The sequence below is a fragment of the Phyllobates terribilis genome, unplaced genomic scaffold (assembly GCF_046119375.1).
Source record: "Phyllobates terribilis strain yellow unplaced genomic scaffold, ASM4611937v1 Scaffold_1__5_contigs__length_1240528914, whole genome shotgun sequence".
NCBI classification, from domain to species: domain Eukaryota; kingdom Metazoa; phylum Chordata; class Amphibia; order Anura; family Dendrobatidae; genus Phyllobates; species Phyllobates terribilis.
In genome coordinates, this window is record NW_027362761.1 from 133,826,786 (window position 1) to 133,851,163 (window position 24,378).

Sequence of the window (24,378 nt, forward strand, 5' to 3'; positions counted from 1 at the left end):
TCTATCTCTCCTTGGTTATTTAATCCTTATGCCAGTTTAGCAGTCTCCATAAGGAGAAACTTTACCCCCAATATCTTTAACAGAAAAAAAACACAACCAAATTCTATACACATCAAGCTATGAAACAATGTAAAGGAATATATAATAAAAAGTATAAAGACAATTCCTGTTCATATTCTTCGTGACATTATACAGCTGGGTGCCTCAGTCAATGAGGATTTTAACATGTACAGCCGCAGGGAAAATTTGCCAGACCCGTAATTGATCAGCGGATTGCAAGGTTCCCATATGCAAAGGGCTGTCACTGGTAAGTCAAATATTTCAATATATTAGATAGCCTCTCTTATTCCAAGGAAAAAGTGGCTTGTACTTCTTGTATGAAAACAATTACATAATAGTAATGACTAACAATCTATGCAATCAATGTTCTACTATACAAAAATATATACTTGGACTAACATCTGAAATCTCTAATTACTAAATAACTTAAAGGAGTTGTCCACTACTTGGACAATCCCTTCTCATTCCCCATGTTTGAACCCATTAAAAAAAAAAAGCTTATACTCACCTCCCGTGGCGGTGCCATTACAGCCGTGTCGGCACTCACATTTCTGAGGCTCACGTGAGGTTGTGACAGGTGAGCCCTGCACTTAATCAGTGCTGGCATCACTATCCCCACCTTCAGATGCATAAGTAATTAACAGAAAGTGAGTGGCCAGCCGCAGCTCTCACTTACTCTTGATTAATTATAAGTATGTAGTAAGGGACACTGATAACAGCACTGATTAGGTGCACGGCTCATCTGTCATTACAACCTCATGTGAGCCTCAGAAACGTGAGTACTGATACCGCTGTAACAGCGCTGGCACAGTGAGAGGTGAGTGTAAGCTTTTTTATTTTAATAGGCTCAAAAATAGGTAAGGAGAAGGGATTGTCCAAGTAGTGAATAACCCTTTAAGGTTTTACAATAACATCTTTTTATTTATTAGTGGACCTTTCAATAAATTTTTTAACTAATAGTGGCTTTATTTGTTTTTAATTTTGCCGCTCTGTTGTGAAGATATTAGCAATCAAAATATTTGGCAACTAATGAGTTAACTTATGTGAAGTCCAAGTAGGTGTTAATAGATACTTTTCACCAGGGACATGTACTTCATGTTCATGCTAATTCATTTAGGTGGTATATAAAAGATACTTAGTTAGAATTAAAAAGGGAAAGGAAGCACAAAAAAGAGGTCACAAAGGTATGTAGCAGCAATATTAATATTAACATGCAAGAAATGAGTACATAAAAACCATCCTCCACATGAAGAATTACAAAAGTGTATATGCAGATAATAAAGTGAGACAGTGGTAAAGTGCAATGTGCTAATATACTTCCTACAGTATTGGATATATATTAAAATAACAAGACAAGGTTATATCCTTGTGAAAGCTTCGGCGAAACGTGCGTTGGATCTAGGTCACACGGGTCAGTACCAGCTCAATTATTTAGTACATGCTCTACTTCTGTACACCATGCTCACCTTGTCTTGTTATTTTAATATATATACAATACTGTGGGAAGTATATTAGCATATTGCACTTTACCACCGTCTCACTTTATTATCTGCATATACACTTATGTAATTCTTCATGTGGAGGATGGTTCTTATGTACTCATTTCTTGCATGTTAATCTTAATATTGCTGCTACATACCTTTGTGACCTCTTTTTTGTGCTTCCTTTCCCTTTTTTAATTCTAACTACGTATCTTTTATATATCATTAATAAATGTTACATTTTATACCATATCTAGTTCATGTGTCATACAAATAGGTCTTCTAGTTGAATAGACACATTTACATTTAGTCATTTTGTTTCATTTTGACTATCTAATTTTTGTAATTCATTTAGGTGTCAGATACTTTGATCACTAATATCTATGCAAAGGAGAGGCAAAATTGAAAAAAAAAATGTTTTTTTTCCGCTCTACAGCAACTATTACATTATATGTCCAGTTCAACATAAAACATTAAGCAAAGGGTCCATTTTAATATGTATTTGTCAATAAACAAAATTCATGGTTTTAGACCTACAGCATGGTAAAAATGTTATACTTGCCTTATGTATTGTAGACTTTGCAAGGGAGTGGATTCATAGTTTAAACACCTGTTAAGGAAAGAAAGAAAGAAAGAAAGAAAGAAAGAAAGAAAGAAAGAAAGAAAGAAAGAAAGAAAGAAAAATAAATAAATACTAATAACTGTATTGAAAGGAAATTTGCAATTTAAATTTTTATATCAATTTGTTGTGGCAATTCTCGTTTTTTTAAAAAATTTATAGAAAGTTTAATTCAGCTAATGACCAACATCTATTGTCCTCCCTTTACCACTCATTATAAATTCACGTTTATGTGAATGGTACTCTTATACTCATACAGTGCCTACAAGTAGTATTCAACCCCCTGCAGATTTAGCTGGTTTGATAAGATGCAAATAAGTTAGAGCCTTCAAACTGCAAACGAGAGTAGGTTTTATGAACAGAAGCATAAATCTTACAAACCAAAAAGTTATGTTGCTCAGTTGAATTTTATTTAATTTTAAACATAAAAGTGTGGGTCAATTATTATTCAACACCTATGTTTAATATTTTGTGGAATAACCCTTGTTTCCAATTACAGCTAATAATCGTCTTTTATAAGACCTGATCAGGCCGGCACAGGTCTGTGGAGTTATCTTGGCCCACTCCTCAATGCAGATCTTCTCCAAGTTATCTAGGTTCTTTGGGTGTCTCATGTGGACTTTATTCTTGAGCTCCTTCCACAAGTTTTCAATTGGGTTAAGGTCAGGAGACTGACTAGGCCACTCCAACACCTTGACTTTTTCCCTATTGAACCAGGCCTTGGTTTTCTTGGCTGTGTGCTTTGAGTCGTTGTCTTGTTGGAAGATGAAATTACGACCCATCTTAAGATCCTTGATGGAGGAGCGGAGGTTCTTGGCCAAAATCTCCAGGTAGGCCGTGCTATCCATCTTCCCATGGATGCGGACCAGATGGCCAGGCCCCTTGGCAGAGAAGCAGCCCCACAGCATGATGCTGCCACCACCATGCTTGACTGTAGGGATGGTATTCTTGGGGTCGTATGCAGTGCCATCCAGTCTCCAAACGTCACGTGTGTGGTTGGCACCAAAGATCTCGATCTTGGTCTCATCAGACCATAGAACCTTGAACCAGTCTGTCTCAGAGTCCTCCAAGTGATCATGAGCAAACTGTAGACGAGCCTTGACATGACGCTTTGAAAGTAAAGGTACCTTACGGGCTCGTCTGGAACGGAGACCATTGCGGTGGAGTACGTTACTTATGGTATTGACTGAAACCAATGTCCCCACTGCCATGAGATCTTCCCGGAGCTCCTTCCTTGTTGTCCTTGGGTTAGCCTTGACTCTTCGGACAAGCCTGGCCTCGGCACGGGAGGACACTTTCAAAGGCTGTCCTGGCCGTGGAAGGCTAACAGTAGTTCCATAAGCCTTCCACTTACGGATGATGCTCCCAACAGTGGAGACAGGTAGACCCAACTCCTTGGAAAGGGTTTTGTACCCCTTGCCAGCCTTGTGACCCTCCACGATCTTGTCTCTGATGGCCTTGGAATGCTCTTTTGTCTTTCCCATGTTGACCATGTCTGAGTGCTGTTCACAAGTTTGGGGAGGGTCTTAAATAGTCAGAAAAGGCTGGCAAAAGAGATCTTTAATCCACACATGTGAAGCTCATTATTCTTGGTGCCTGAACTACTTCTTAATACTTTAGGGGGACCAAACAGAATTCTTGTGGTTTGAGGGGTTGAATAATAAATGACACTCTGAATTAACTTTTTACGTTTTAAAAAAAAAAAAAAAACAAAAACAAAATTTGCTGCAGTGCATTTCCCACTTCCAGGCTGATCTACAGTACAAATGTCACAATGCCAAGTTAATTCCGCATGTGTCAACCAGCTAAATCTGCAGGGGGTTGAATACTACTTGTAGGCACTGTATATACATACATTAAACCCCTTAAGGACCAAGCCACTTTCAACCTTCATGATCCTGCCCCATTTTTCAATTCTGACTTGTGTCATTTTACATGGTAATAACTTTTCTCATGACACATTATACTTTATGCTATTGGTAAATTAAGTTAATAAAAGTTATGCTTACTTACAAAATATTGGAAATTTGGTGAAAAATGTTGAAAAATTTACAATTTTCCAACTTAAATTTTTTTATGCCTTTAGAGCAGATATTCATACAAAACAAAATGGTTAATAAATAACATTTTCCATATGTGTACTTTAATGAAGAACCATTTTCCAGCAGCTCCCACATTCTTATCTGCTGTATTATGTTTTTTTTTGTCTTTTACACTATCCTATCCATTGCCAAAGACATTTTTTCTTTCAGGCTATGTGCCCACGATGCAGAAATGCTCCAGATTTTTTCCTGAGCGTTTCTGCATCTCCCTGGCAGAAAAACGCATGCGGATTGTACATGCGTTTTTCCTACCAGGGACAAGCGGATGTGAAGCGTTCTTCACATGCATTTTCGCATGCGGGTTGACAAGCGCTTTCCAAGCGATTTTAGCATCACTTGGAAAGTGCTTGACAACTTGGTCACACTATATAAATCCATGCAAATGCCATGGATTTATATAGTGTGACCGTAAAGAATGGTAAAAAAAAAAAAAATAAATCTATACTTACCTTCTGATGGCCCCCGGAGTCTTTATTCCATCCGTCCTGGCTTGCCGGCAGTTCGCGGTACACTGAAGGACCTGCCGTCACATGACTAAATGACGTCAGCGCAGGTCCTTCAGTCCACCGTGATCTGCCGGCAAGCGAAGACAAGCACACTGGGGGCCATCAGAAGGTAAATATAATATTTATTTTTTATTTTATTCTTTTTTTTACAGCTTCTATGGTACCTGGGTCTGGAGGAGAGTCTCCTCTCCTCCTGACCCGGGTACCATCTGCACATTGAAACGCATGGAATGCGCATGTACAGATGCAGTGATGCGGATTCCATGCATTCCAATGCAAGTCAATGGCGGCGAAAACGCAGCGCTTCCGCAAAATAATTGGTAGTGCTGCGTTTTTTTCCTCAATGATAATCCGCAGCGGAAAGTTCCGCAACATGTGCACAGCACATGCAGATTATCATTGGGGAACATGGCAGGCTTTCTACCAAGCGTTTTTTAAGCGTTTTTACAGCGGAATTGCAGCTGCCAAAACGCTTAAAAAAATGCATCGTGGCACACAGCCTTACTGTATATTTTGCACACAAGAATAACATTTCCAAAAATTCTCAACCACACTGTTACACCCTTGACAAAATGGAATGAGCAAGAAAATCTAGGTGCGGTACATGTGACAATCAACAGACTAATGCAACAATAGCCTACCCATAGTATTGGTGCAGTGTATACTGGTTTCAAATATGACTACCTAAACAGTTTTGCAAAAAAACTTTTTTTTTTGTTAGAAAAATGTAATCCCTTGCCAAAAATGGACTTAAAAATGCCAGGTAGGTACATTCAGAAAATGTAAATGTGACAACAAATGTAGTATTGTCATGGCACCTAAGGTTGTCAAGTTGGACTGATAAAACAGATTTGCAATCTATCTTTTAAACACTTTACCTTGAATGCAAAATGTAGCAACACCCTGCAGTATTGTTTTGGCATGTGCGGTTGAGAAATTGGTCAAGTAAAATAGGTATTTATTTATTATGCTTACTTATATATGAAGCGATATCATATTCTGCAGCACTTTACAGACATCAGATTCACTGTCCGTATTGGGGCTCACAATCTAAATTCCCTATCAGTATTTCTGTGGAGTGTGGAAGGAAACCGGAGAACCCGTAGGAAATACACGCAAACGTGGGGAGAACATACAGACTCCATGAAGATGTTGTCCTTAGTGGGATTTGATCCCAGGATCCCAGGGCTGCAAGGTTACAGTGCTAACCACTGAGCCACCCTGCAGCCTGTGTATACAAAAAAGCAAACATTTTTTTAAAACATGATTCCCCTCTTCAACATAAATGTCCTAACTAAAAATGCTAAGTTGATATGTGCAAGCCCAGATAGAGAATTGGGGCAACAACTGTTTTTCAATGGGACAATATGACATTTCAGCGACACCATTTTTTTTGCATATGACATTTTAATCTCTTTTTATTCCTTTTTTTCTGTCTCAGTATGATGAAAATGCTATATTTTTAATGTTCCTTATTTTTTTTGTACAGTGTTCACTGTACGGAATAAATAATATGACAGTTTTTATAGCTGGTCGATCCGGATGCAGCTATGCTTACTTTTGTTTATGCATAACACCTGTGATATTATTGGAATAACATTTTGACATGATTTTTTCAGTGTTTTTTTTAACACTTTTATAAATTAATTTTTTAACATTTTTACTTGGTCCTTTAACATTTTACATGCTGTTTACTGATCAAGTGGCCTCTTAGACCTTTCTTATGGCCAAGCCTAAAAGTCCATTGTTGCTGGCAGATCCTGAGGCTAATACCTGGCCTTGGGTTTACCATAGTAACCATTGGGAAGCAACAATGATAACACTGATCGTGACTGAGACAGGAGGGTCTTGAACACCTTCTTGGAATACATGACAGCTGTCTCTGATTTTCTCTGGGACATCACTGAGAAGGTCATTGCCAGAAAAGCATGTTAAACCCACCTGCTTCACTGTTTTTTTATCTGTCTGTACAGACAGACCAATCACAGTGACTGACGGGTGGAACCAAAGTTGATTGTTCCTGGGCCAGCTTGCTGCATATCTCTGGTGTAGAAGACTTCAGTTTTTATTAAACTGTCACTGTGCAATTTTGTGTGGTGACAGTTTAAAGAAATCACATACATGTACGGCGGAATGCGGTTAGGCACCAAGTCCCCCATTTATTGCTACATTTCACACTTTTGCAGCTCTAGCTAAACCAAAAATATATTAGAATTGCTTTCCTGGTGTCTTAATTGAATAACTTTTACTGTGACAATCTCAGGAAACTAGTTTAGAATGACGTGTATACTCAGTTTTGCTTCTCTCTCTACTAAACTGGGTGTGTGGAGAAATTCCTGGTGTAGTGAGCTGGCTGCTTATCATAAGTTTGATCTGATATTCAGCCATGCATTATCTGAGCAAGTGATAATAGAGAAATTGCATTGCTGCAGTGGAGCTTACTTAACATCTCCTATAACAAGCAGCGAAGACACTGCAGCTTAGGATCCCTGTGAATAACCAATGGAGCAGAGAGAGAAGAAACGAGCATGTGTGTCCATTTTGGGACATTTACCAATGTGGCCACTGTAAGGGAAAGTGCAGGTGGATGTAAATTCTCTCATTCAAGAGAATCGGGCTGATCATGCAAATTATACTCTGATCAAAGTGTGATGATAATGAGATCATATTCTCTCAGATGAAAAGAATCGGAGAATACTTTGAGGAGAAGATGGAGAACAAAATTTCTCCATATTCTCCATTATGTCAGTTTGTGGAAATCAGACTGCAATCCAATGTTATTTAATATAGGCTTTACATTTATATATAATGATGGTAGGGTATGAGATATATTTTTGTCTTTTGTAGGTTTTGCTTCTTTTTGCTAGTGTGAACATGCCCCTATTTCTTGCATGTCTGCCATCTTAGACCTCAGTTCACATTGCTTGGTTTTTGTCTTGTTTGCATTCTGTGCAATTTAAGGGTGTGGCATACCCTTTGTTGAGCTGATTAGTATATATGTAGCTTACCACGGGCCTAGGTGGTCTGGAGTTGGGACCCGGTCCTATTTGTCTACCCTTTTATATGCATTACTTCAACTTTGATATACAGTAAGGTTTTTAATATAGGCAGTATAGGTACCGTCCCAATTTAGGGTCACCTTGCCGCTGGTGGGACGGCTTGTATACTTTTTTTGATCAAAAATAGTTCACTAAGTACCCTATATTTATTATGCAACTTTGCTTTACATTTATATATAATGATGGTAGGGTATGAGATATAATTTTGTCTTTTGTAGGTTTTGCTTCTTTTTGCTAGTGTGAACATGCCCCTATTTCTTGCATGTCTGCCATCTTAGACCTCAGTTCACATTGCTTGGTTTTTTGTCTTGTTTGCATTCTGTGCAATTTAAGGGTGTGGCATACCCTTTGTTGAGCTGATTAGTATATATGTAGCTTACCACGGGCCTAGGTGGTCTGGAGTTGGGACCCGGTCCTATTTGTCTACCCTTTTATATGCATTACTTCAACTTTGATATACAGTAAGGTTTTTAATATAGGCAGTATAGGTACCGTCCCAATTTAGGGTCACCTTGCCGCTGGTGGGACGGCTTGTATGCTTTTTTTGATCAAAAATAGTTCACTAAGTACCCTATATTTATTATGCAACTTTGCTTTACATTTATATATAATGATGGTAGGGTATGAGATATATTTTTGTCTTTTGTAGGTTTTGCTTCTTTTTGCTAGTGTGAACATGCCCCTATTTCTTGCATGTCTGCCATCTTAGACCTCAGTTCACATTGCTTGGTTTGCAATCAAATTTTATCTGAGTGCAGTTTGATGATTTCCACTTACTCATTGACTTGCATGGCCCAGTGCGATCTGAATATCGGATCAAACTCGGACATTTTTTTCCTTGAACAGACTCTTCTTATATAAAAGCTTGTCACTCGTAAAAGCTCATATTTATTGTGCGTTCTAGTTTTCATGATTGATTACTACTATGCATGTATTTAATATTTTAAGTCCTTTCTTATTTTCATAATTTATTACTAGTATGCCTGTATTTCATATTTATTGACCCATAGAAGTTCATGATGCTTTCATCTTTCAATGTTACAGACATTTACAACAGTGGTTTTGGTCCTTAAATTCCTTTGCATAGTAGCTAAATGTAAGGTATCTTGTTCCGAAAGACATATTGGTACCAAAAAAAGAAGAAAGATTTCATATACTCAATAATAAATAGTGTTTATTACTAATCATCTACTGATAATCTCCAGTTAATAAAGCAGTGATTTTATTAAAACTACATCAAGAACCCCAGTAAAAGTCCCTACACACTTCAGACTAATGTCGATTGAAGCCAACGATATTAACGTGTTCAGCTGATGGTCTAATGTGCATGGAGGAAGCCAGTAGACTAATGGTTGGGAGAGATATTGATCTGAAATATCTGATTTCAGATTGCCGATCACATTGTTTTTCCTAAGATAAGCCACCAGCAAATGTGTCAGTGAGCGGCTTTCTCAAAGCGAACACAGGAGCGCTCGGCAAAGCTAAATCTTTTGTGAATGGGCGAGTCAGCTGAGATGGCTGCTGGCTGAATGAGTGGCCAGCATAAGTGACACTTCTGTTATAAGGGTCTCTGACTTCCTTCAGTTGATTTGAAAGCTTAGGTTTAGAGAAGGTGGCAGCATTTTCTGGATTGGGTTCATATATGGCTTCTTCTTTTCATATTGGTTCATGTCAAACTGTGTTCACAGACAATTGTTTCTGGAAATATTCGTGAATTCATTCAGCGATTTGCATGACAGGAGTGTAGGGTCCCCTGAGGGCCCGTAGGTCAAGGGCATACAATATTGTAAGCCAGCCTTGTCCCTTTTACACATGAATTTCCCAGAATCTCTACATTTTTGATGTTATTATGTACAGTAGATGATAGTATATTCAAAATATTTGCAATTTTAAATTAAAGAACATTGTTTTGAAATTATAACAATTTTTAGATGCAGCTGTTTGCAGATTGGTGAACCTCTGACCATCTTTGTTTCTAAGAAACTCTGCCTCTTTAACATGCTCATTTTTTAACACATTCACATGACTTCATTGAAAATTGACCCTCCAGATGTTTTTTTCTATTTGTACTACTTACTTTTCCAGCCTTTTTTAACCCTTACCAAACTATTTTGAGGTTTGTTGCTGCCATTAGTTAATTTTTCAAATAAATAAAAAAATGACAACATCAGGTCTGTGTTATATATTTAAAATAAAATATGGCTATAAAGTGTTTAAAATCATTGCATTTTTGTTTTCTTTAAATTTTATATAGCGTCCCAATTTGGGGGGAATTGGGGATTAATCTTTTTCCATCTTGGCTTGTTGAATTCCATATGCCTATTCAGATGAGATTAGCACAATGTTAATGAGTAATTGAACAAAATTAACAGTGTGACCTGAAAAACATGGAAAAGTGTATTTAGACCCTTATAAGTTTCTAGTCTCTATGACATAACCTTGGTAGTCTCTGACAGTAATACAAATAGGCATAACTGAAACCTCATGATTTATTTCCTCATGTAAGAAATGAACCTACATTCAATATTTTCATTGAAGAATAAATCTTACAAATGATTGTGAGTTTTTTCTCCTGGTAAAATACTCTAAATATATTCAACACTCTTCAAAAAAAGTAATTTTTATCTAAAGCAATCTGGTTTAGATTTCATAATTACACTTAATTACTAAATTTTAGTGATGTAAAAGTCACAGCAATTTTGCATTCATTTATGACACATTCATGGTTACTTTTTTGGTAAAATTAATGAATTAGTTACATTTACAGTGTAACTATGACAGCTAACATTTCATGAAAGGGAATCTGTCACCCCCTGGGACGTTTTTACCTATTAATATGGGCATACATGTTATAGAATGGTCAAAAAATTCATACCTGTATGCCCATATCTGTGGTCTTGATGTGCAGAAATCATCTTTTATTCGTGTATGTTAATGAGTATTTCCAGGCTCTGGGGCGTGCGGTGCCTGGAAGAAAACTCTTCCTCCGGTCTTCATTTGCATGCCGCCCACCTCCCATCAGTGTCACAGTACCCTGTGACATGTATTGCTGTCCCGCACGCCCCAGAGCCTGAAAAAAATCATTAGCATACATGAATAAAAGACCATTTCTGCACATCCAGGCCGACAGATATGGGCATACAGGTATACATTTTTTAACCATTCTACTACCTATATGCCCAAATTAAAAGGTAAAAATGTCCCAGGGGGTGATAGATTCTCTTTAATATGTCTGAAAGCCTAACAAGAAAAAATGTTATTATAAAATATATCTTTCGGAAAGTACAGATAGTGGGAAACATTTACTATAAACATTGAGTCATGATTCTGGCACATACTGTATGTATTGTGCCAAATCTGTTTGCTTTTTTATACAATTTTTGTTCAGCAAGGATGTAAGAGGGTTGAAAATGAGAATTCCTGTTATCAATCTTAGAAAGAAAACAGGATCTTTAAAATGTGTGTTTTCAGCTCCCCATATGGATTTTTGCTCAATGCACTTGTTTATGTTTTTTTTTCAGTTCATTTTTATCATTGCATTCTGTGTATGCTGTGTGTAGAGATGAGCGGTGTTCGACTCGAACTGTTCGCCAATCTCAAAATCGAGCTGTTTTGGGCGGTGTTCGAGTTGTTCGACGAACCCGAACGATTTGCAAAAAATTCGGCTGTTCGAGGTTATGTTCGATAACTGTTCGTGCACCAAAAGCGTGTCCTACATGTCTGGCGCTATTTAGAGCACCAATCATGCAGAGATTGTCTGCCACTCACTGTAATGCCACAGCCATGGTGGTTGTGGCATTACAGTGATTGCCCAAATCGATGGGAACAGTGCCAACAGTGAAACATGAAAAGCCGGCAATTCAGCAGCGGCATACACCGGTACCCGACAATTTAGAACCGAAAAAAAAAGCCGGCCGGCAATTCAGCAGCAGTACCCGACAATTTGGAATAGAAAGAATAGAGAATCACACATAGATTAGATAGATAAAAACATGTCAGTCACATATATATGAAGTATAGTGACAGTGTTGCTTACTGTACTTGTCATTTAGTGTAAAGGATTTATTAAAAAAAATAATAGTGTTTTCATGCACTGTCTCTTTAAAAAAGCCGGCCGGCATTTCAGCATCTGTACCAGACAATTTAGAATAGAAGGAATAGAGCATCACACATAGATTAGATAGATAGAAACATGTCAGTCACATATATAAGAAGTACAGTGATAATGTTGATTACTGTACTTGTCATTTAGTGTTAAAATAAAGGATTTATTTAAAAAAAAAATTGGTGTGGGGTTCCCCGTAATTTTAGGCTCTAGCGGAGGTTAAGCAGACGGCTGGGGCAGATGTTTGAAGCCTGGGAAGGGGGTAATACCCACGGAGCTTCCCAGATGAGCCGACAATGAACTCGGCTCACCTCATGCACGTCACTGACAGCGTGGGAGAATTCTCCTGCACTCAGCGCTTCAGCGTGAGAATTTTCCCACGCTGTCAGTGACGTGCATGAGGTGAGCGGAGTTCATTGGACATGAGTGAGCTCATTCATGTCCATTGAACTCAGCTGACCTCATGTACGTCACTGACAGCGTGGGAGAATTCTCACGCTGAAGCGCTGAGTGCAGGAGAATTCTTCCACGCTGTCAGTGACGTACATGAGGTGAGCTGAGTTCATTGGACATGACCTCGGCTCATCTGGATGCCGTCACAGCCAGACACTGAGGAGCGCAAGCATGCCTGCGCTTCTCAGTGTCTGTGGGATGACAGGCTGGATGGCAGCGTTCTCCTGCGGTCCAGCCTGTCATCTCGATGTAGCAGAGCTGAAGTTGTCTGGGAACCATGGAAAGGTAAGGATGAGGTTGCTTTATTATTTTACTTTTATTGCAGGAGATTGTTGGCTTCAGCTGGAATGGGCGTGACGGTAAGTATGGTTTAATTTAGAACAATAAAGAATTGTGTGTTTATTTCAATTAAAGGACTTTTTTCTGGGTGTTGTGTTTTTTTTAAATACTTTACTAGAAATTCATAGTGGTCATGTCTAATATTGGCGTGACCCCATGAATTTCGGGCTTAGGGCCAGCTGATAATGCCAAGCTGACCCTAACCCCTTTATTACCCAGTGAGTCACCGCACCAGGGCCCTGGATGAGTTGGGTACAGCGCCAGAAGATGGCGCTTCTATGAACGCGCCATTTTCCGGGGTGGCTGCAGACTGCAATTTGCAGCTGGGGGGACCCAGAAAGCTTGGGCCTCCCTGCGCTGCAGATTCCAGCCCCCAGCTGCCTAGTTGTACCTGGCTGGACACAAAAATAGGGCGAAGCCCCACGTATTTTTTTTTTAATTATTTCATGAAATTCATGAAATAATTAAGAAAAAAAGGGCTTCCCTATATTGTTGTGTCCAACCAGGTACAAATAGGCAGCTGGTGGTTGGGGGCAGTCCGTTCCTGCCTGCTGTAACTGGCTGGACACAAATATAGTGCGAAGCCCCACGTCAATTTTTTTAAAATTATTTCATGAAACTAGATGGTGGCCCGTTTCTAACACATCGGGTATTCTAGAATATGTATGCGGCAGACCCGGCGCAATCAGCAGAGCGGTGTTTAAATTTGGCGCCAAAATCGCTGACTGGTCGCGGCCAGCAACCACGACCAATCAGCAAAGCGGTGTTGAAATTTGGCGACTATATCACTGATTGGTCACGGCCGGCGGTCGCGACTAATCAGCAGAGCGGGGTTTAAATTTTGCGCCAATAATGCTGATAGGTTGTGGTCACGACCAATCAGCAAAGCAGTGTTTAAATTTGGCGCCAATAATGGTGATTGGTCACGACCTCGACCATTCAGCAGAGCGGTGTTTAAATTTGGCGGCAACAATGTTGATTAGTCGCGGCCGGCGGTCGCGACCAATCAGCAGAGCGGGGTTTAAATTTGGCGCCAATAATGCTGATTGGTCGCAATCGCCGGCCGCGACCAATCAGCAGAGCGGTGTTTAAATTTGGCGTCAAAATCGCTGATTGGTCGCGGAAGGCAACTGTGACCAATCAGCAGAGCGGGGTTTAAATTTGGCACCAATACTGCTGATTGGTCGCGGCCGGCAACCGTGACCAATCAGCCGAGCAGGGTTTAAATTTGGCGCCAATACTACTGATTGGTCACGGACGGCGACCGCGATCAAGCAGCAGAGCGGTGTTTAAATTTGGCGCCAATAATGCTGATTAGTCGCGGCCGGCATCCGCGACCAATTAGCAGAGCGGGGTTTAAATTTGGCGCCAATCTCGCTGATTGGTCGCGGCTGGAGTCCGCGACCAATCAGCAGAGCGTTGTTTAAATTTGGCGCCAAGCTCGCTGATTGGTCGAGGCCGCTATTTAAATGTGGCGCCCAAATCGGTGATTGGTCGCGGGCAGCGTCCGCGACCAATCAGCAGAGCGGTGTTTAACTTTAGTGCCAAGATCACTGATTGGTCGCGTGCGGAGAGTGCGACCAATCAGCTAATCGTATTGGTGAGGACCGGGGAGCGCCGCTGCCTGGTCGGATACTTCCGCTGCGAGAAGCCGGGAGATGAGCGACTGCTCGCAGCAGAAGTATCCCGACCCGCAGCGCCGCTCCCCGGTCCTCCCTTGACACCCTAGCCGCTGATGTCCCCACAGTATCCGCATGGTGTTACAAAGATCCAGACATTTGTGTTAAAAATCGCTGATTGGTCGCTGGCGCTGCCCGCGACCAATCACCGATTTGGACGCCAAATTTAAATATCGGCCGCAACCAATCACCAATCTTGGCTCCACATTTAAACACCGCTGTGCTGATTGGTCGCCGACGCTGGGCGCGACCAATCACCGATTTTGGCGCCACATTTAAATAGCGTCCGCGACCAATCATTACAGCGGTGTTTAAATGTGGAGCCAAGATGGGTGATTGGTCGCGAAGGATATTTAAATTTGGCGCCCAAATCGGTGATTGGTCGCGGCTGATATTTAAATTTGGCGCCCAAATCGGTGATTGGTCACGGGCAGCGCCAGCGACCAATCAGCGATTTTTAACACAAATGTCCGGACCTTTGTAACACCATGCAGATACTGTGGGGACATCAGCGGCTAGGGTGTGAAGGGAGGACCAGGGAGCGGCGCTGCGGGTCGGGATACTTCTGCTGCGAGCGCCCGCTCATGTCCCGGGTTCTCGCAGCGGAAGTATCCGCACAGGCAGCGCCGCTGACATCCATGCGGCTAGGGTGTGAAGGGAGGACCGGGGAGCGGCGCTGACATCCAATTGGTCGCGGCCGCTATTTAAATGTGCCGCACAAATCGGTGATCACTGATCTTGCCGCCAAAGTTAAACACTACTGTGCTGATTGGTCGCGGACGCTGCCCGCGACCAATCACAGATTTGTGCGCCAAATTTAAATATCGGCCGCGACCAATCACCGATCTTGGATCCACATTTAAACAACGCTGTGCTGATTGGTCGCGGCCGATATTTAAATGTGGCGCCCAAAACGGTGATTGGTCGCGGTCTTGGCGCGCGACCAATCACTGATCTTGCCGCCAAAGTTAAACACTACCGTGCTGATAGGTCGCGGACGCTGCCCGCGACCAATCACCGATTTGTGCGCCAAATTTAAATTTCAGCCTCATGCACGTCACTGACAGCGTGGGAAAATTCTCACGCTGAAGCGCTGAGTGCAGGAGAATTCTCCCACGCTGTCAGTGACGTGCATGAGATGCGCCGAGTTCATTGGACATGACCTCGGCTCATCTTTATGCCGTCACAGAGAGACACTGAGGAGAGGAAGCATTCCTGCGCTTCTCAGTGTCTGTGGGATAACAGGCTGGATGGCAGCGTTCTGCTGCGGTCCAGCCTGTCATCTCGATGTAGCAGAGCTGAAGCTGTCATGGGAACCATGGAAAGGTAAGGATGAGGTTGCTTTATTATTTTTCTTTTATTGCAGGAGATCGTTGGCTTCAGCTGGAATGGGCGTGATGGTAAGTATGGTTTAATTTAGAACAATAAAGAATTGTGTGTTTATTTCAATTAAAGGACTTTATTCTGGGTGTTGTGTTTTTTTTTTTTTACTTTGACTATGGGGTTAGTAATGTGGGTGTCTTATAGACGCCTCTCCATTACTAACCTGGGCTTGATGTCAGCTGGCATTATAAGCTGACATCAACCCCAGCCCTATTACCCCACTGCCACCGCTACAGGGCAGTGGGAAGAGCGAGGCTAAGTGCCAGAATTGGTGCATCCTATGGATGCGCCATTTCTGGGGCGGCTGACGGCTGGTGTTTCTAGCCTGGGAGGGGGCCAATATTCATGGTACTCTTTCTGGGCTATTAATATCAGCCCCCAGGTGTCTGCCTAGCCTTTGCTAGCTATTAAAATAGGGGGGACCCCACGTCATTTTTTTGGGGGGGTCCCCCATTTTAATAGCTAGTAAAGGCTAGGTATTCAGCTGGGGGCTGATATTAGTAGCCTGGGAAGCTCCATGAGTATTACCCCCTTCCCAGGCTTCAAACATCTGCCCCAGCTGTCTGCTTATCCTCCGCTAGAGCCTGAAATTACGGGGAACCCCACGCCAATTTTTTTTTTAATAAATCCTTTATTTTAACACTAAATGACAAGTACAGTAATCAACACTGTCACTGTACTTCATATATATGTGACTGACATGTTTCTATCTATCTAATCTATGTGTGATGCTCTATCTTTCTGTTCTAAATTGTCGGGTACCGCTGCTGAATTGCCGGCCGGCTTTTTTAAAGAGACGGTGCATGAAAACACTATTATTTTTTAAATAAATCCTTTACACTAAATGACAAGTACAGTAAGCAACACTGTCACTGTACTTCATATATATGTGACTGACATGTTTCTATCTATCTAATCTATGTGTGATGCTCTATCTTTCTGTTCTAAATTGTCGGGTACAGATGCTGAATTGCCGGCCGGCTTTTTTAAAGAGACGGTGCATGAAAACACTATTATTTTTTTAAATAAATCCTTTACACTAAATGACAAGTACAGTAACCAACACTGTCACTGTACTTATTATATATGTGATTGGCATGTTTATATCTATCTATGTGTGATGCTCTATTCTTTCTGTTATAAATTGTCGGGTACCGCTGCTGAATTGCCGGCCGGCTTTTTTAAAGAGATGGTGCATGAAAACACTATTATTTTTTTAAATAAATCCTTTACACTAAATGACAAGTACAGTAACCAACACTATCACTGTACTTCATATATATGTGACTGACATGTTTCTATCTATCTAATCTATGTGTGATGCTCTATTCCTTCTTGTCTAAATTGTCGGGTACCGGTGTATGCCGCTGCTGAATTGCCGGCCGGTTTTTTTAAAGACAGTGTCTTCTGAGCAGTTTGTCAGCTTTTGGACACCTTTGAAGGTGTTTTCTATGTGTTTCTATGTGTTTTTGTTTGCCTGCCATTGGTTTTAACGGTGTTCGACGGTGTTCTAAGGTGTTCGACAAACAGTTCGACGAACAGTTCCTCGAACATCCCGGTGTTCGACGAACCGAACCGAACCCGAACACTACGGGTGTGGCTCAACACTAGCTGTGTGTTTGAAATGCAAACATTGCAGTAGTCCAGTTAACTTAGGGTTAGGTATGTTATTTACTAAAGTGAGATTAGGTGAGGAGAACTAGCCTATATTATTTAATGTCTGGTTTCCTTCGACTTGGGGCAATTTGCATGTATTTATGTGGTATGCAGAGCTAGTAGAAGCTACAACACTTAATATAGCCTGAAACTTGTAAATGAATGGAGATGAGCAGATCAATTTGCAGGACCTTGGTCAAGTAGCTGTAAGGGTATTCTATGGCTGCTGGGCAGGAGGTCTGTAAACCGCCTACTACTGTAATGTGAGAAACTGTCACGCAAGGTGTGGAAAAGACTTAGTGCAACACAGAGGGAATAGGGAAAGGGAGCCCGGATACTAGGGAAAAGGGGGAGTGGAGACCTCCTAGTCTGGTCTAGTGTCACCCTGTCTCCACTACTGTCCTTATATTGGCTCTTCATTAATCGATGCACGCGTGCATCTCCCTGACTTTCCCTGGCACATGGCTAAGGCTAGTGAAGGGAGAAGATGAGCACAAGTCAATCTCCACTAAACTCTATAGACAACAAGGGTAGACAAAGAGGGAGAATTGCTTAGCTTTAGTTGATTCCAGACAAATGCGCACACGGCCTCAAGCTCCAGAGAGGACAAAGTACTGCTCTTGCTAAAGCCTCACAAGCAGTAATGAATATCGCTGGCACCTCCCTCTCAGACACAACAGGTATTTATACACCCAGGACAGGGAGCTAATTAGCCAGAGGGAGGCAGCCGCTGGGTCCTAGAGACAGCCAGCTTCTAAGAAGTTGTCTGTAATGACAAATTTCCTGCAATCAACTGCAGGGCGACTGTCTGTCACCTCTGACACACCCGTGACAGAAACTAGCAGTCAATCGAGGTAGAAGGACAGGAGACCCGAGGTTCCCATCTGGCCATTCAGAGTTTTTATTTGGCCAGATGAGTCATCTGGCTGGTCCCAATCTGGCTTCTTTGAATGTCTCCATGGGTTCCAGGTGACCGGAGGGTCCGATCTGGCAACCCCAAACAACATATCCGTGGGTCCAGGTGACTCCATTGTCCCAACCTGGTCTCCCAAATTTATCCATGGGCTCTCTGATGGTCAATGGAGCAGATCAGTATCCTTCCAGTCAGGGCAATATACCCTTAGACCAGAACCATGTAGAATCCAAATCTGTGTGTCTTTGGATGGAGCCGCCATGCTATCCATCTACTGTCCGGAAGGATGTCTCTCATTCTCCTTGTAAAGTCTTTCTGATTCTCTGTCTCAAGTCTCTGCTACAGAAGCATATCTCCTTTTTAAGTACACATCCACAGATCAAGGGTTAGGGAAGATATCATTCCACAGGGCTCAGGTCTCATTGTTTGTGCATTTAATCAATTTACATAGTTGGTATAGGAGGGGCTCTTTAAATCAACATCTGGCTGGCTTTAAGTACAATATGTAATTAGCATATTAACAAACATCATTGATTCCAAACAAAGAGAAATCAACATTCAGGGTTATACAAATAATCGTATGTCTTTCTTGACCAGCCACATAAATACACATACATTCATAAGTCAACAGAAACACAATAGTGTATTTCTCTTGGCCTAACAAATCTAATAGTCTGGCTGATTAAGATTATAAGCTGTATCGTCACAAGTGACATTACTTAAAACTGAACATCCCTCAAAATTAATGAAGAGACCAAAAAAATGGTCCAGGAGGCTGCCAAGAGGCCTACAACAACATTAAAGGAGCTGCAGGAGTTTATGGGAAGCACTGGTTTAGCACTTCATGTGACTTTATTATCCATATATCTGACCTATGGGGTAGGTAGCAAGATTGAAGACTTTTCTTTCAATGTAAAACATCCAAACCCAACTATGTTTTGTTAAAACCTGCATCAAATTTGCCAAAAGCATGTTTAAAAACGTGTTGTGATCTACTTAGGCCAAAGGTTGAAATTTTTGGCCATAATTCCAAAAGGTTTGATGTAAAATCAGCATTGTTCACCATCAAAAGAGAACTAAAGCAGTCATGGTAGAAGCAGAATTATTCTTTGGGGAAGTTTTCACCATTTATTACAGGGTGGAAAAACAGTTCCAAATATCAATCAATTGAGCATCAAAACCTGCAATCATCTGCCAAAAACCTTGAGGATGAAGAGGAATTTCACCTTTTAGCATGACGATTACCCTAAGCATATCTCCAAATAAAAATTAAAATGACTTAGTCAGAAGAATATCAAAGTTTTGGAAATGCCCAGGACCTGAATCCAAATGAAAATCTGTGGGTTGCCTTGAAGAGGGGTGTGCTCAAGAGATACCATCACAATTTGACAGATCTGGAGCGCTACTGCAAGGAACAGTAGGCAAAGATGGCCAATTCCAGATCTTCCATGCTGATAGTCTCCAACCCAAAAAGAATGAGTGATGTCATAAATTCCAAGGCTCTTTCAACAAAGTATCAGTTTAGGGATGTGAATATTTATGCAATCACATTATTTTAGTTTTTGTTTTTTTCCATCCAAAAATAATTCAGTTTGTTTTTCAATTGAATTGTAAAGGCTATGGGTAACATTAAAATGTTCTGAAATTAATATTCTTAATATGATTTTTTTACAAGACATCAACCTGTCACTTTAACAGAGGTGTATTGTTTTTTTATATCTACTGAAGTATTTACCACAATATATTCATTGTATGGGGTCATATCGGTCATTGTATAGTTTTTATTTAGTAAGAGCATGGTTGTATTAATTCTACAGTAGATGATGGTTATATTATAGCATGTGGTCATGACGTGGCAATACTATTTGTTACTTAAATAATGCATATAATTAATAATATTAGCCTTCTATCATTTATATATTATCTATTTGTATAATTGAGCACCTTAGAAAGTGCTTCATTGCTATTACACGTATTAATTGGATTTCAAACATTTTAAACTTAATTTCATACATTTTCCTGCATTTTGTTGCTTTTATGCTTCTTTTTACACATGATCATTCAAACAATACTGTGCTGACTTGATGACAGCAGCAACATTTCATGAAAGTTTTTTTTTTCCAAAATTGAAATGATAAGTAATTATAAAATTACCTATGCTCTTGAAGTAGTTAAAAGTGTACATGCAACATTATATTAAAGATCCAACCTTGATTGTGTGGCTTTATTCTTCAATCCATCTATGTATGGCTTATTATTCCCACCATCTTTATCTAGATGAAAATCACCATAATCCTCATGCATTCATGTCACCTAGTGACTTGACCTCTCACCTGTGTTTCTAATCCACCACATGAATCATACTCTATGTAACTCTTAAACCTTAAGCCCTAATCTTCTTTCCCTTACTCTAAGTCACTACAATTACCGGCACATAAATTAAAGTATCTGTAATGCAATGATGTCTTCTCTCGAAACATTTAGTTGTATTTTCTTAATATTCAATTATGGGTTATAAGAAAGCTTAGGTGAATATTGAAAGTATGTGTTTTTAATTTGAAAAAAAATTCTTATTTTTAATGTAAATGCATTGTGCGTTTGTGTGTCCTTGTAATACACATAAAACTTCTAACAAAAAATTTGTAACAATTTGTGATTATATTACTTAGTTTCTTTATTGAAAATGTGCAGAAATCTGTCATCAAGATAAAGTATTCGCCTGTTATATGAGCGTTCACCTAAAATATACAGAAGCACAATTTAGGAAAAAAATTAAGACTGCAAAAGTAAAAAAAATAAATAAAAAAGAGAAATCATTGCAAAGGTTTGTACCAAATATATTAAAAAACATGCCTGTAAATTCAAAAATTCAGTCTATGACTGATATGAGTATATGTAGGCGGGAATTGGATGTTTCGCCCCCAGCAGTTCGCCCCCAGCAATTTGCCCCCAGCAATTCGCCCACAGGTACATTTCGCCCCCACACATTTCGTCCCCAGCATTTGGCCCCCAGGATGTTTTGCCCCCGCACATCTCACCCCCGCACATGTCGCCCCCAGTTCGCTCCCGTCCGGGGGCGAAACGTGCGGGGGCGAAATGTATGGGGTGAATCTTCCTGGGGGCGAAAGGTGCGGGGCAAAATGTGCGGGGGCGAAATGTACCTAGGGGCGAACAGATGGGGGTGAACTGCTGGAGGCAAATTGTTGGGGGCGAAACTTCCTATAACCGATGTAGGCTTATGTCAAAAAATTTTAACTTTCCCACTTTCAAATGAATACATTTTGCACCCTGTTTGTTATGCCTATGGTACATTTTCAACTTTTAGCAAGTGTAATATAAATGTTTTGCTATATAATTTGTCAAATACAATAATAATTGTGAGCCATTAGGAGTCATTGTTAAATATTGTTTTACACAAATACTGAGTTTCTTGCTCCTTAGTTATTGCTTTGAGTAACTAAACCAGTTTTTTTCTTTTAAACAGTTTTTATAAATTATAGCCCACTGTGTGAAAGGTCAGTGATAGCAAAATCTTCAACAATTGTGCTATTTAGTAAATGTGAGTCCATATTTTTACACTAACAGTGAACTAACTTGACATCTACTTTTGAGATGTCAACTTTGTGAATTTTATCAGGAGCCACCCTATTTTTCGCCTCTCATAACTAGTCACCTATTGATCATAGGGCATTCACATAAAAATACACACGCACGTATGCACGCACAAACATACACATACTAAAAAAATATATATCTTTTGACTTAAATAAACAGAAGCCTATATACTTAATCTGTAGTCTTTTTCAGGCCAGAGAGCCATTGCCTGTTTTTGTAATCATATCTAGCATCTGGATATAGTGTATTGCAGTGTCCAAAACTAGAGATGAATGAACCTGTTGGCGAACAGTTTGGCGAACTTATCCGAATCCCTCTGTATTCAATGGGAGTGAAAACAAAATACAACACCTTCAGGGGAGCCCAAAAGCTGCCAAAACAGCTCAAATTAGGGGCAGCCACCAGGAAAAGTGGCATCAATTGACCTAGAATACAAATAGTATAATTACCCAGCATGGATGCATGGGACAGGGCCTGTGACAGGGTTTGGACCAGCATTTATAGCTTAAAAATTGATTAGTAACAGGTGCATGAGTGACAGGTATAGGCCTAGTGCTCTAAAAGCCCTGACAAATGTAGGCAACACACAAGATGGAGAACCAACTTAAAGTCCAAACATTTCCAAAAATTAGGGGCAGACACTAGGAAAAGTGGCGTCAATTGACCCACAGTAGAAATTTTATAATGGCACAGCAGCAGTCAAGCATAGGCCATGCATGAGACAGGGTCTGGGCCAAAATTTAAAGCTTTGAATTAAGGTTCAAATTAAGACGAAGTGGGTGAGGGACCAGTGTAAGCCTGCTGTGCTCAGGTGGCACAAATATCTATTTCGTAAACTATTATTGCTCAAACAATTTAAGGATAGTAAGACAGGTAGTTTACTGAAAGTAAGTGCAGGCCTACCAGTCTGGGAGCTCTACAGCTACAGGCAACATATATGAAGGAGACCCAACTTGGAGTCCAAACATTTCCAAAAATTAGGGGCAGACACAAGCAAAAGTTTCATCAATTGACCCAAAGAAGGAATTTTATAATGGCACAGCATCAGTCAGGCATGGGCCATGCATGAGACGGGGTCTGGGACAGCATTTACAGCTTTGAATTTAAGTTCAAATTAAGAGGTGGATGAGGGACCGGTGTAGGCCTGCTTTGCTGGGAGCCCTGATACTTCATGCAACAGCTCAAACTGCATTTCTGCTCTGCCACACTCAGGTAGCACAAATATCTGTTTCGTAAGACAACAATTATTGTTTGAAAAATGTAAGGATAGTAAGACATGTAGTTTACTGAAAGTAAGTGCAGAGCTGCCAGTTTGGGAGCCCTATTGCTCCAGGCAACAATCATGAAGGAGACCCAACTTAGAGTCCAAACATTTCTGAAAATTAGGGGCAGACACCACTAAAGTGGTGCCCCACAGTAGAAATAGTATAATGGGGCTATGACACACCTGCTACTAGAGGCTAGCCACCAGATGGAGACCCAATTTGGAGTCTCCACATTTCAAAAATTTGTTAGTAACATCAGCAGCAGTTGGAACAGCATGCACAGAAGCCACAACAAAGGTGTCACAGACTGCATTAACACGAGATCAATGCAGGATGCTAAAACTACACCATCACCTAGTCTGCGACTGTGGTGCAAAAATCATTGGAAATCCTTGACTTGTACATCTTGATGAAAGTTAGGTGGCCTACACTTTCAGGGTACAGCCATATAATATTATCTGTTAGGACACCACCAGCAGCGCTAAAGACACGTTCTTAGAGAACGCTGGCTGCCGGGTATGAGAAAACCTCCAAGGCATGACTGGCGAGCTCAGGCACTCTTACATTTTTGAAGACCAAAATGCAAAAGGGTCCAAATCCCCTCCCGATGGAATTGATATTGAGCTCGAGATATTTCTGCACCATCCTCTCCAGTCGTTCACTGTGTGTCAGACTTGTACTCTGTTCCACTGGTGCATGGGTTGGTCAAAAAAATGTGTGAAACGACTCACAGAAATTGCTTCTGCCACTTTCACTGCTGCTGCTAATGTTTTTGCAATGACGATTCAACATTCCCGGGGTTGTAAGTCTAGAATTGAAATGCACATTTTGTGCCTCACTGCTGTCTTGGTGAAAACCAATCTTAAGATTGTCTACAAGCGTGTTTTGATACTACAGTATGCGCGCATCCCTTTCCAGTGGGGTAAGCATCTAACAAAATTTACTCTTGTACCATGGACCTCACAGAGTGGCAAGCCTGTAGTCAGCACTATTTATAACCCTAACAATACGGGCATCATGTTGCTGATAGAGCAGCAAGAAGGCGCTCATGTTTCGAGCACTTCCATGTGGTCCAAGTCCATGATGTGTTGGTGGCAGGGTAACACTCAAGCTTGCTTCCTCTATCCCCTCTCGCCAACCACG

The 24,378-nt window shown here is 40.7% G+C and overlaps 1 protein-coding gene across 10 annotated transcripts in view; it reads right to left on the reverse strand.

Annotated features, from left to right (window-relative positions):
• LINGO2 (leucine rich repeat and Ig domain containing 2) overlaps window positions 1–24,378 on the reverse strand; it is a 2,408,131-nt gene that overhangs the window by 1,880,414 nt on the left and 503,339 nt on the right. For 8 of the 10 annotated variants that reach the window (XM_073667593.1, XM_073667612.1, XM_073667575.1 and 5 more), the window contains one exon: window positions 2,104–2,151. The exons of the other annotated variants lie outside the window; for them this stretch is intronic. The gene's annotated coding sequence lies outside the window, so the exon portion shown is untranslated. The remainder of the gene's footprint in view (window positions 1–2,103; window positions 2,152–24,378) is intronic. 10 annotated transcript variants of the gene reach the window in all.